This window comes from Mesoplodon densirostris, chromosome 10 (genome assembly GCF_025265405.1).
Source record: "Mesoplodon densirostris isolate mMesDen1 chromosome 10, mMesDen1 primary haplotype, whole genome shotgun sequence".
Classification (NCBI taxonomy): domain Eukaryota; kingdom Metazoa; phylum Chordata; class Mammalia; order Artiodactyla; family Ziphiidae; genus Mesoplodon; species Mesoplodon densirostris.
The window spans coordinates 22,280,115-22,293,413 of record NC_082670.1 but is presented as its reverse complement, the minus strand read 5'-3'; the positions used below and the strand labels follow the sequence as shown (position 1 = coordinate 22,293,413).

The following is a 13,299-nucleotide window of genomic DNA, read 5'->3' as shown; positions in this document are numbered from 1 at the left end:
CCTTCACAATCACGTGGGCCTTGAGTTTGTTTCTTGAATAATTGATGCTAGTTAGAAGTTTGTAGAATCCATGGAGGTGTCTCTCCCCGCACCACCTGCTAATATTTAATTAGACTTTTAAAATTATTTTGTATGCATACGTTGATAAACTAACCTTTTATGGGCTTTTATTTTCATAACAAAAAAATTGTAACTTAAAAAAAATGTTTTAGGAACCCTCATGACACAGGGCTGCCCCCAAAATACTCCTACAGGGACAGAAGATAAAGATTTTAAATATATTTGGCAATCTCTTAATACAAATGGTTGGGAATTTTCCAAAAATTGCCAATGGAAAAACACAATAGAAATGCTCTGAATCTATAAGTACACAGAGTGAGTGATGCACTTGCTTTTCATGACTAGATTTCTTCTGTTAGTCATGGCATTATTGATCTTTTCTGGATACAGACAAAAGTAAATTATTTGATACTTAATTAGATCTACCCCTCCCATAAGGCTTTCTCAGTGATATCTGAATTGAATAGAACTCTATTTAAAGAATACTTTGTTACTTCTGGTTAAATATAATGTATTAAATCCAAGCAATTACCTACCAGCTTTCTCAAGATACATCGTATTTATCAGCTGTGTCACCTCTTAACCATTAACAGTTTGTTGGTCATAAAATGGGGACCTATATATGCATCTTGGGATCCAGCATCTGCATTTAACCATTCTATTCTGAATCGTTTCTGCAGAGCATCTGGAAATTCTGCTGAAGGAACCAGTGAGTTACAAATGTGAAAAGGAGAACGGGAAACGTGCAGTGTGAGTTACATTTAGAGAAAACGAGCCCTTGCATTGCTCCCAAAAAACTGAACCACGTAATCCATTTTTTAGAAAGCAGCTATGATCTCACAGAAAGTGAAACTCATGGACCGGCAATGCCTCTTCTTAACGTGCCTGGAAAGTGAAAGCGTATTTGCATCTGCAAAGCACTTTCCCAAACACAGTGAGATTAATACTTTGGGCCTAAATTAGGAGCCTAGGAACAACGAGTGAGGAAATCCAGAAGAGATTTTCAACGTCGTTTTTCTCTCCTCCCACCTTAGACACAAATCAGCGGGAGCATTTCCTTCCCTGAAACCCGTTGAGCACAGTATCATTCATCGAGCAGGCTAGAAGTTCTAGCAGAAGGGTTGGTCCCACCACGCCTAAAAGTAGGATTACGCTGATTTCACCTCGGTGCTGAGTAAATTTGGTTCCTGTTTCGGAGACCCCAGCACCCGGCATGAACCCAACTCATCCGCGAGGGAGGCAGGCGCTAGTTGGTGAACTGACCTGAACTTTGAACAAAGATACTTGTACAGCGAGTACTCTCATCCCAGTTCTCCTAAATGTTGGGGCTGACGGAGAGAGTTTGACTTCCCTCCCCAAGCTTTCATTCACCTGAGTGTTTTTGCCCAACTCGCTGCACACACTTTTATCTACACAGGAGTCTTATCTTTATACCTACCACATATCGTTTTATAATGAGACCCCTCGTTTTCTACATCAGTAGCCGTGGCCGAGAGGTTAAGGCGATGGACTAGAAATCCATTGGGGTTTCCCCGCGCAGGTTCGAATCCTGCCGACTACGATTGAAATTTTAACCTACGGGGAGTGCGCCTGCCCCAGCCTGGCAAAAACGTGCTTCGGCGAAAAACAAACACAACAAATTACTCCTTCAAAATGTTTGCCCTAGTAGACCCTTAGTAATTCCCTGCGCCCATCCTTGTACAAGGCTCAAGGGTGTATGAGTTTTCTCTCCCCAAAACCCTCCCTAAAGAGACATGTTGGTGAAAGTGTTAAGCTATTTCTATTTTATTAAAAATTTTGTCATAGAGTAATATTGGCTTTTTGAAATTATACGCATATATTCGTGTAACCACTACCATAAGCAGGATACAGAACAGTTCCATCAATCCATAAACCTCCCTTGTGTTATCCCTTTATAGTCACCTCTTAATCCCGTACATAACAGTTGGACAACCAGATACGTTTTCTGTTGCTTTGTTTGACTTTTTTTGAGAATGTTATGGAAACTGAATCATACAAAATGTAAGATTAACTTTTTTGAGATTAGCTTCTTCCACTTAAGATAGAACATGCCTTGAGATTTATGCAAGTTGTTGCATATATCAAAATTTTGTACCTCTTTGTTGTTGAATAGAATTCCATTGTGCGGGTGTACCACAGTTTATTTCTTCACCTATCCATTGAAGGACATATGGGTTGTTTCCAGTTTTTGGCAATTGTGGGGAAAAAAGCTATTAACATTAGCGTATGTACATTTTCATTTTTCTTGGATAGGTTCCTAGAAGTGCAATTGCTGGGGTACATGGCAAGTGTATAACTTTATAAGAAATTGTCAAACTGTTTTCCAGAGTGGCTGTACTTTTCTTTATTATCACCAATGAATGAGATTTCTAGTTGCTCCTCATCCTCACCAGCCACTGATGTTGTCTGTATCTTTAATTTTAACCATTTAAATAGGTGTGTAATGATACCTCATTGTTATTTTAATTTGCATTTCCTAATGGTTAATGATGCTGAACATCCTTTTGGGTGTTATTTGCCACCTTCATACTCCTTTTGGTGAAGTGTTAACTAACCTTATTGTGGTAATCATTCGCAATATATACATATATCAAATCATTATGTTGTACACCTTAAACTTATACAATGTTATATGTCAATTATATCTCAATGAAGTTGAAAAAAATTAAAAATAGAATTATGATATGTTCCAGCAATTGCACTTCTGGGTCTACCCAAAATAACTGAAAGCAGAGACTCAAACAGATATTTGTACACCCATGTTCATAGCAGCATTATTCACAATAGCAGAAAGACAGAAGCAATCCAAGTGTCCATTGATGGACGAATGGATAAACAAAATGTACATATATACAAAATATACATACAATGAAATATTATTCAGCCTTAAAAAGGAGTGAAATTCTGGTGCATACTGCAACATGGGTGAACCGTAAAGACATTGTGCTAAGTGAAATATGCCAGTAATAAAAGGACAAATACTGTATAAATCTGCTTATATGAGATACTTAGAGTAAATTCATAGAGATAGAAAGTAGAATGGTGGCTGCCCAGGGCTGGGAAGAGGGGGAAATGGGCAGTTATTAATTAATGGATACAGAGTTTCAGTTTGAGAAGATGAAAAATGTTATGGAGTTAGATGGTGATGATGGTTGCACAGCAATGTGAATATGCTTAATGCCGTTGAACTGTACACTTAAAAATGGTCAATTTTATGTTACGTATATTTTGTCACAATAAAAAATCAAAAAGAAAAAAGAGATTACCATTTTTGTTGTTAGTTTTGCTGGCTATTTTTCATTTTCAAAATACATTACTTAATTTTTGCATTAAAATGCTTTACTCATAAGGCAACCATACATTTTAAACCTTAAGTATGTGACTGTCACAAGATTTCTTCAGAAAGCCATAGCGTTTCCATGAGCGCTCCTGGAGCTTACAGCCTGAGTAGTCCCTAGGAGTCAAATATTAAAGCTTTCTCCACAGCCACTTGTTTCTTTGTTGTTTGGGTTAATGAACACAAACTCACTGGATGATTTGTCTTCAACATAGTCCATTTCCATTCCTAAAAGTGTTAGCTGTGCTTTCTTTTCGATGAACACTCTGAGTCCATTTTGTATTTATTTTCTATTGCATTACTATCTGCTCTTTGCTTCATTATTTCCTTCCCTAGTGTTTCATTTGAACTAAATTAGTGGCTGATTCTTAATTTCAGGTAACGAATGCTTAATTACTCTTTAGCATTTATTTTATTTATACACATGTGTTTAAGGTACCCTTCTAGGATATCTAGGGTACTTACCCTCTAAGTACCCTTCTAGCTGCACAGTACATGTCTTGACATGTACTATTTTATTATCATTTATTTCAAAATGGTTCCTAATTTCTTTCTTTTTTTGTCAATATTTTTATTGAAGTATAGTTGACTTACAATGTTATGTAAAATAGTTCCTAACTTTGATTGACATTTGGTCTTTAAACCATAAATTATTTAGAAGCATATTTATTATTTTGTAAACAAATACAAATTTTAATTTTTATGTTTTGATTTTGGGCATAATTTTATTGTTCTGAAATAATAGCATGTATCTAACCCTGTTATGTTTTTGGAGACTTGCTTTGTGGCCTGGTAAAATGTCAAGTTTGAGATAATTCCATGTGTGTTTGGAAAAAGTTGGAATCCAGAAGTTGGTATGTGCACTGTTCCATATATATGTATGTATATTATATGAATTGCATTCCTTTGTCTTATGGTTATTTTTTCATGTGTGTTTTTAATTAGTTTTTCAGAGAGGTGTATTGTGCAAAAATATCCCACCATGACTGTGATTTTTATCTTTCTCTTTGTACTTCCATCAATTTCTGGATTTTCTTCTCCATTTCTTAAGCTTCCAGAAGCAAGAAATTCTGCATAGAGCATGATTTATGTAACAGCTAGGACTTGGAGATACCAGGTGCTCCCTCCAATTGGACAAATGCAACAAGAAAAGCCTCGGGAAAAAAATATATTTAATTTATACAAGCTTTAGAATATCCATTGAGACTTTAGGGACATGCTGCTACTTAGAAATTTACATGTTTCCTTCCGCAAAAGAAATGAGGAAAATGTAATTCAAACATAATTTGTCTCATGGGAAACTCTGGATAAAGATTGAGGATAAGCTGCAGTGCAGCTTAAAAATGTGCTTAAAAATGAACCTGGTTCCATCCACTGGTCCTGACCTAGAGATGTCTAACTCTGGCTTCTCAAAACTGCATAGTCAGGAACCCACATCCCATAACCACTCTGAGATGAGAGGGGCACTCAGAACTGGTTTGACTAGAATCTCAGCCTCAGGAGTCTGTGCAACTTTGCCTCCTAAGTTACAATATTGGGGCTAATGAATCATGGAGCCTGAATTTAAAGATGTTTCTTTAGCAGCTTTGTGCCTAATTTTACTCGAGTGATTTCATTTTTTAATAGTTACAATTAGGCTACATGATATAAAGGAGAAACTCTTAGCCTAAGGCATAGAGTCTTCAATAATTTTGTGAATTCCCTGGTATGATTTGCTAAGTGCTGTGTTTTGTGTCTAGGTTCATCTAGGTGTGAGAGAGTGCCTAAGTTTCCATTCCATTTGCCATGGGGTGCTAAACAAACAAAGGTTTTAGAAGTCTTCCCTAATAACTTCACAATCTATTAAAGGGAGAGAGAGGAAAATGCCAAGTTAATTTTCTTATTTTGAAAAATGCATTAAATGCCTTTTGGTGGCCATGAGGTCCCAAGCAAATTCTTTTTAACTAGTACAAGCAGCTTTTCTACATGGGCTCAATGCCTTTTTCCCTCATGGCAACCAATGCTCACCAATATATTAAGGATAAAAGCCCCACTGGAAGCTCCTATGTTCACCAGCAATGCCCTACGTGGTTTTCACATTCACATACTGATGCTGGCAGGTCCCCCTAAAAGTAAACAGCAATGGGGCTTGTCTGAGCCATAATTCTAAGTCCATTATGGAGCTTATTCTTTATTTTCATTTTTATATGTTACTATATTGTTGCTGCCCAAGATAAACCACTCCATCTTTTACAATCAGGATCCATATGCTGCACTCTTATTGAGCATTTTGTGTATGGAAGATCATGGACCAGCACTTTCTGCAGAGTAGCAGTATTAATTCTTGTGCAAACCAAATTCCATTTTATTTGTATTTTAGATTTCCATCATACCTGTACCATTAGTCTGCATTACAAGCGCTTTCTCCAACCTATTCCTGGCTAGGCTTTGTTTTATGTACACGTTGATAGAGCTTCCTTCCTAGTAGATACGCATCTCCACAAGGACAGGGGTTGCGCGCTTATCTTGTTTATCTTTATGTCTCCAGCACCTTGCACAGCATCCGGATCCTTCACAGGAATTCAGTAAAACTAGCTAAACAAATGATTTGAAAAAGGTGCTAATCTAATGACTTTTTTCCACAATAAGAACTTAAAAAAAATCTGTTTGAATTCTTTGTTTCATTTTTAATTTCTTCTTATCCCATTCCTTCTTCCTGATTTTCTGATATATATACACACATATACATATACATATACATATATATATGGTAGCCTTAGACAAAGAGATGACATCATCTATCACCCGGCCTGAGAGAATGGCTTATTTAGGAAAGGTGGGGAGGTTTTATCTCTGGACTCTGCGAGCATTAGTTCTACATTCCCTTTAAAATTATTTCCTTTGGCTATGGTTTTTGTTCTGTGCTCTTGTGAGTAACAGGATAATACTTTATTCACTCGCTGGAGATCATATGCAGTTGTGTTGGGGGAACACAACTCAGAGTCTGGTACAAGTTCCTATAGCCTTTAGAAGGTCCGCACTATAAGGATTTTGCACGGGGTTGATGTTTTGCAAGATCCTTGTGTGTTTGTTTGTAACCACTGAGACTACTGGAAGGAGAAGTGGGCCCCCTTTGCAATTTTGCTCATCTCAGTTAGCAGGAGAGTTCCATTCTGTTGTCTTCCGCCGCGTGGGCGAGTGCACCGACTGCAGGAAGCTGCTGTGAGTGAGAGGCAGAGGGCCGTACGTGGCGACGTTCTCGCTGCCGTCGCAGAGGCCTCTGTCACTGAACTCTCAGAACAGTCCTGAGGGCGGACATTTGTTTTCCCCAGGTAGTCACTGCGCCGCCTCACTTAAGGGGGCAGATGTCCTTCCATGGAGTTAGAAGTCATTATGCAGTCGTAGGAGAATGCCTATATACACATCCACTGGGACGAGTGCTGGGAAAGGAGCCAGCATCCCCAGAATTCCACCAACACAAATTCCAAAGCGCAACTCGGCTAAAGCTCTGTGGAAATCTCAACGGAAACTTGCTGCTGGGAGGCCTCGGTGAGTGCAGCCGAAAGGAGGCTAGAGACCAGGCGACTGAAAGGGAGTCAGGGGCTCTATTGGCTGCGTGGACGCGGAGGGATCCACCGACACCGCCCAAGAAACCTAGTGTTTAAGGAAACGCGCTGGGTCTAAGAAAAAGGTGTCTGTGGAATAGCAGTAAAACAAACAAACAAACAAACACACCCCACAAAGTCTTTAGTACAATTTGGCAGCCTTCACTGGGCACCTTCTTCTTGATGAGGACGAGTATGATGAGTCTCTGATCCTGAAATATCGCGTCCCTTACCGATCGTTACAGGTGACAAAATTCAGACTTTTTCTTCAAGCATACCTTTTCCATTTTCTCGAAAACATAGCTTTTCTCAAGGTTTCTTCTGTGAATGTGCCAGAAATTAACACATTAAAGCTTGTTTTCCTAGAGGCAATGGACCTGATAACTACATAATCTCTGTAGAGAAAAATATCACATGGCTGACATTGAGCAGAGGTGCAGATAAAAGACTTGAAATTTCTAAGGCTCAGTTTTCCCGTCTCTATAAAGACTAAAAACTTTCAGCGAGTTTTTAAGTATTAAATCATATAATGGATATAAGACCTTCACTTCAGTGCTGGTGTATATAAGAACTGCTCAGTCTGTTTTTCTTAATGAAGAAAGCGAGGACTAGGATCACCAAGTTTCTGAGTTAATGGTAGGGGGCGGACACTATGGGTTCCTTGGCCAAAAAATAGGATGAAAAGAAAAAATAAATAAAATTAAATCCCCTAGGATTTAATTCGAAAGTGACGTGAGTGGACGTAGACTAAAAATTTTGATTGTTTAAGCTAAATGATTTCAGTATACTTACTATGACATATCATGGACAATTATGAGGTAAAGCATCTTGTGTGCGGTTCCATGGTGTAATGGTTAGCACTCTGGACTCTGAATCCAGCGATCCGAGTTCAAGTCTCGGTGGAACCTGCTTCATCCTTTCATTTCACTTGTTTTCCCCCGGAAAATACTGTCCACCTAAAAGACCACTATCAATTTTGCCTCTAATATCTCCTGTGAGTCCAAACATATCTGCATCTGGGTGAGGAGGCAGAAGTGGAATTCCATTCTGGTTTAATGGAATTCATTTTATAAGGAATAAAAGAAGTATCAGAAGTAAGTTAAGTACAGGTGGAAGATAACAAAACCCCTGCACTCTGCTGCGACTAGAAAACCAACTCTAATAAAAAGCAGTAACGCTCTTTTAATACAGTTTATTTTCTGTGCACATTAAAAAGAATATTTGAAATTGTTCAATATTTCAAATACGGGAAATAAATAAATCTAATAGTATTGGATAATATACAGTTAATAGCAAATTTCTCTTCTGCCCATGACCTCTACCTGCACAATTTCTGATGCACTCCACCCCATCCACAAGGCCACTGAACCCAGTATATATAAATGCTTTATATATACTAAATACAGACAGACACCACAGACACGGTGGGGCGGGGTGTGTGTGGGGGGAGGATCTAAATATGGAATATCTTAAAGTAGGTGACTCTAAGTAAAAGAGAAAGCAAGATTCATTATTACATTTATAAAATATCTACAGATTTAACACACTTCAAGTTAAAATTGGGGGAGAATCCATAATGATATTTTCATTGCAATACTCATCTGGTCATTGTGCCATGCACAAAACACCAAACATCCCTTTTTCTCAGATAAAATGAGTGACATGCTAATGAATGATTTCTTTACTAATTACATTCTTTGTATGTAAATTTTCCTTTTTCTCATTTGTTCTTGTACTGTTTTGCCCAGGTCTCAGGAATTTTCTTTTTTTTTTAAGTATAGTATTTGTCTTGGATGAAGTGTGAGTTGTTTTGTTTTGTTTTCCTGAATTAGAAATTTGCAGGCATTTCACATGGACTAGGGGCTGGGAAGATTCCCCCTCCCCCAACACACACACACAAATAGTCTCTTTATGATACCAGGTTGTGTGTGGAGTTTTTAAGCAAATTTTTTTCTCACAACCAACACATGTCACTAACTCCAAGTGTGCTCACAATGAAGATTCTCCCCCCATACACTGATCTTATTCACTGTCTGCTTCTTCTTAACATTGCCCATGTGTAAATTGCTTATCCAAACATTCATATGTAGATTCTCCTTCATAATAAGTGAGTTCTGTGAAGTTCCTGCTTCCACATGTAAACATATTCCATTGTTCAAAACCAGAGAGTGTTGGTTTTCTCTCTCACAGTGCCACTAACTGTGAAACACTATGCACCCCTGTTTGTTTGTTTGTTTTTGCAAATACTGTAGTGGGAAAACACTACTTATGGTCTCATTACAGCCCTTAGACCTTCACAGTATGTGGAATCTACTCTTCATGCTCCATCATTCATATACTGCACAGATCACTTTTAGTTTGGTCAGAATTGAAGTTTGCTTTATCTTTCTTATATTTATTGATACATAAATTTTCTTTCCCAGATGAAAATGCAAAAAACGCCTCTACTCTGCAATTGTAACTCTATCTTTACTGCATACATTTATTGCCATCACACAGTTTAAATACCAAATGGAGATATAAATATTATAGAGCTCTTGCTTATATCACATCTTAAGTGTTCAACAAATATGGTCCATCTCTCTACTTTTTATGAAACCGACAGCCCTTTGGTTGACCGTAGTGACAAATCAACAGTAGGAGAATATCACTGTGCTTTTAGTAGCAAGAGGGACTACAATGTTCTTTGAGGCGTGTCTAACCATGCAGAGTTCCTGGTAAAACTGTGGTTGACAGGATTCGAACCTGCGCAGGGAGCTCCCCATGGATTTCAAATCCATTGCCTTAACCACTCGGCCACAACTACCAACTTGCAGGATACCCTGTGGGCTAAATTGAAAACTAGTGGTGAATGTGTGGCACGTTCCCCAACAGTAGGTCTGGCAACAAAAAGTTTCTTAGCCCTGTCCAGGCCACTCCCTCGAGAATGAAAGAGCTCATCTAGAGCAAATCAAGAGCCAGATGGTGATGTAATTCAATAAAATGCTCCTAGACAAGCGACTCGAACTTCTTAGACGCTGGAGCTTGTCCAAAAGCCGGTGATAATCTTGAACACGCACAATCACACCTGATTCTCGGGAACCTGCTGAAGGGGAGCTAGAGTGAGCTCTAAACAACCTCCAGTCGCAAATACCAATGGGAGAAGGAACTCGAATGAAGAGAACGTGCGAGAAATGGCGGGGGTGGGGTGGGGAGTCATCTATGTTTACTTTCAGGTTTAAAATCTAAATCAGGAATCTCTTCCATGGATCAAACTGACTTATGCTTCCAAAAGAATGATTAAAATCGGACTGCGGCGACAGTTCGGAATGAGGGGGCGGGGTGGGGGGAGAGCAATTTCTGTCCTAACTGGAAAAGACAAGGCAGGAGAGGTCTCGGACCCCTTCCTTTGAAGGTCACGCATATTGTCTTAGTGAAGGACGCGAGACAATTCCCAAGCGAACGAAGCCTTCAGCCTCCGGAGCCCGGGGGAAAGGGAGGAACTCAGAATACAGGTTTTCCAGGGATCCAAACTCAGCAGGTAGACATTCTCAACGCAGAATAGCGCCAAAAAGAAATGCAAACATGTATATGTCAGAATAAATCTAGCTAAATTAATAAGGTAGATTCTTGAGTCAGAGACTATCTGGTTTATGAGAATGGGATGATGAAGGGGACACTTGGCTTAGATTCCTTTTTATGGAAATGTCAAGGACTCCAAAACCAAGGACTTTCTCTGAGTTCTAGGAATGGAAGTGCATCCCCAGGGCATAGACTAGTAGATTTAAAGAGAATCTCAGATACAAAAGAAATGTGACCTCCATGATCGAGGCTGGAATTTGTCTCTCTGGTAGTTAAAAAACTTCTGTTTTTCTTTAGGACAGTAAGAACAATCCTCCCCTCACTGTAGTTTTGCAAATATTATTTGGTCTTACTACCATGGCGCTTACTATATACCTCCATTTAGATTCACAAGGAGTTTATAACCTTTAACACAGTAGATTTATTTTGAAGTTTGTTGTCCTTGAGCGGTCTTATCAAAGTTATTGTCCCCAGCAGCAGCGTGTGCACCACCTGGGGACTTGTGAGAAATGCAGATTCTTGGGCTTGAATTCAGATCTACAGAATTAAAAACTTGCTAGGAGCGGGGAGAGCAGAAGCCGGGAGATCCAGCAATTTGTTTTAACAAGAAGCCCTCCAGGTGGTTCTGATGCCCAGCGAAGTCTGAGAAGCACCCTCTTAAGGAAATAATCTTAACAAAGAAAAACACGTACTGCATAAAAATCTTTATTTTTATTTCTCATTGTGATAGCAAAAAACACGAATTTAAAAATAGATAAGTGTTTAAATATTTTTGCTTCATCTGTGTAACAGATCATTACAAAGCCAGTAAAACAAAATTTAGGAACACTTTGTAATTGATCTGGGAAAATGTTTATAATGTTCACTGACAAGAGCAGGATGAAAAGAACATGACTTCAACTATGCAAAACTTTTGCATATGAAATATTGGGAGTAGAAGAGGAATACTTCAAAACGTTGCTAGTGCTGGTTTCTGGGTTGCAGGATTATGAGTTAATTTTGTTGTTGTTGCTTTTTACAGTGTAAAGTAATCATCAAGTTTTGTAAGTGAATAGCAGAACAATGTCTTTTATTGATTTATTGGTTATTTATTATGTTGCTCGAGAGCTGATATTTGCCTCAAGTGGTAGTTGGATTAATCATCTTGTCTTGTTCAATACACTCCACAGTGAAAGCATTCACCTTAAACTTGTTTCTCAAATAATCAATGCCATTTAGAGATTGTTAGAATTAATGAAGACTTCTCCACCCCTTCTTGCTTGCTAGCATTTAACTGTTTTTTTTTTTTCTTTTTAAAAAAATCATTTTGAAAGAACACTGAGCACAGTTTTATAAGTCTTTTAAATCTGTAACGTGAATTTTCAGGTTTTTAAGGTTTGGGGAGCTGCTTTATTTGAGGTCTGCTCCCTAGTTATTCCTGCATATGGATGCAGGAAAATAAAAAAAGTGTTGACATAAGTGGGACAATCCTTCAAATCAAATAGTTGTGAGTTTTCTAAAAGACTGAAATCTTTTAGAAATTTCAGAATCTTCCACTATATGGATGTCCCCAAAATTTATTTTTAAAACTGATGGTCATTTCAAGTTATTCAAATCGTGGTTATACTCATAATTCTGCAACAAATGTTAGAGTGTGTCTCAGTTGTTGAGTGTGTGTATCTCAAGGATCCCCATCAGAAGCTGACAGATCAGGAAGCTGGTTTCTCAGGATGTCTCCTGCTTAGGTTCCTTCTAGCAGAGCATCAGAATAAGGGGCCCTTCCAGACTGAGGAGGAAGTGTCCCTTGCCAATTTGCCGCCATAGCGTGATATTTGTCTAAATGATGTCAAGGAAGAAGAAATTTTTCTTAATACGAATACACTTTCTGGTAGAAAATTTGATCCTTTGAAGAGAGCTGTAGTTTCAAGCAGCTACTTATGCTAATAGAATGAGCAGCTGCTACGTAGTCGTGGCCGAGTGGTTAAGGCGGTGGACTAGAAATCCATTGGGGTTTCCCCACGTAGGTTCGAATCCTACCGACTACGGCACCTTTCCCTATTGAGACAGCCAGTTGGGGAAGAATGCTGTTGCCTTACAGAGAGAAACTGGATTGTTCTCCAACCTGGCTCTTTATGGTTGCCCCTGAAAGGCTCCACGAAGCACGTCGATTGCTCCCCAAACAGCGTGGGGTATCTTTAGGTAATTACTACTATTATTTTTAAGTAATTCTCCCTAGAAGAGCCAAGGCTTTGGTGACGCCTTCCTGTTTCCTGCAATCAAACCCTTGCTTACAAAACAGATTTTCCTAAAGAAAAAACTTGATAGGAGCATTTCCGTGTCCAAAGAATCGAACGCTTATCAGGGTTCTTCTCTAATCATGTATGTCCTTATTCACGTACAAAAGGAAACTCCACGAAATCTTGGATCAAATACAAATGAAAGCCAAGACTCATAGCTAGGTCACCACGTCGTGAATCCAAACTGGGTATTAATAAGCAAACTACTTACACAACTAAAGAAATTAAATAAAGCCATTTCCTTTGTGATCCAGCCAGATAGGGACGACAACATTACACCTGGCTGGCTTTTACTGGGGCCCCAAAGCAGTTATGGGTATGACTGTGGATGGATCTACAAGTTGTATTTTTTTCTTATTCTTAACTTACTGGGTCCCCAGACATTCTCCACTGAGCAGCGATCTTTCAGGTAGGCGGTAGGTCATATCTGATGAGGCTGAAATCAAAAGAAGAAAAACGG

General features: G+C 38.8%; 4 non-coding genes across 4 annotated transcripts; 3 read left to right on the top strand and 1 right to left on the bottom strand.

Moving 5' to 3' along the window:
• Positions 1–1,539: 1,539 nt before the first annotated feature.
• On the top strand, positions 1,540–1,621 carry TRNAS-AGA (transfer RNA serine (anticodon AGA)). The gene has a single exon. It is a non-coding gene; the product is annotated as a tRNA-Ser (tRNA).
• Positions 1,622–7,838: 6,217 nt separating this feature from the next.
• Positions 7,839–7,910, top strand: TRNAQ-CUG (transfer RNA glutamine (anticodon CUG)). The gene has a single exon. It is a non-coding gene; the product is annotated as a tRNA-Gln (tRNA).
• Positions 7,911–9,726: 1,816 nt separating this feature from the next.
• Positions 9,727–9,808, bottom strand: TRNAS-UGA (transfer RNA serine (anticodon UGA)). Its single transcript has one exon. It is a non-coding gene; the product is annotated as a tRNA-Ser (tRNA).
• A 2,697-nt stretch (positions 9,809–12,505) lies between these two features.
• TRNAS-AGA (transfer RNA serine (anticodon AGA)) lies at positions 12,506–12,587 on the top strand. The gene has a single exon. It is a non-coding gene; the product is annotated as a tRNA-Ser (tRNA).
• Positions 12,588–13,299: the final 712 nt, after the last annotated feature.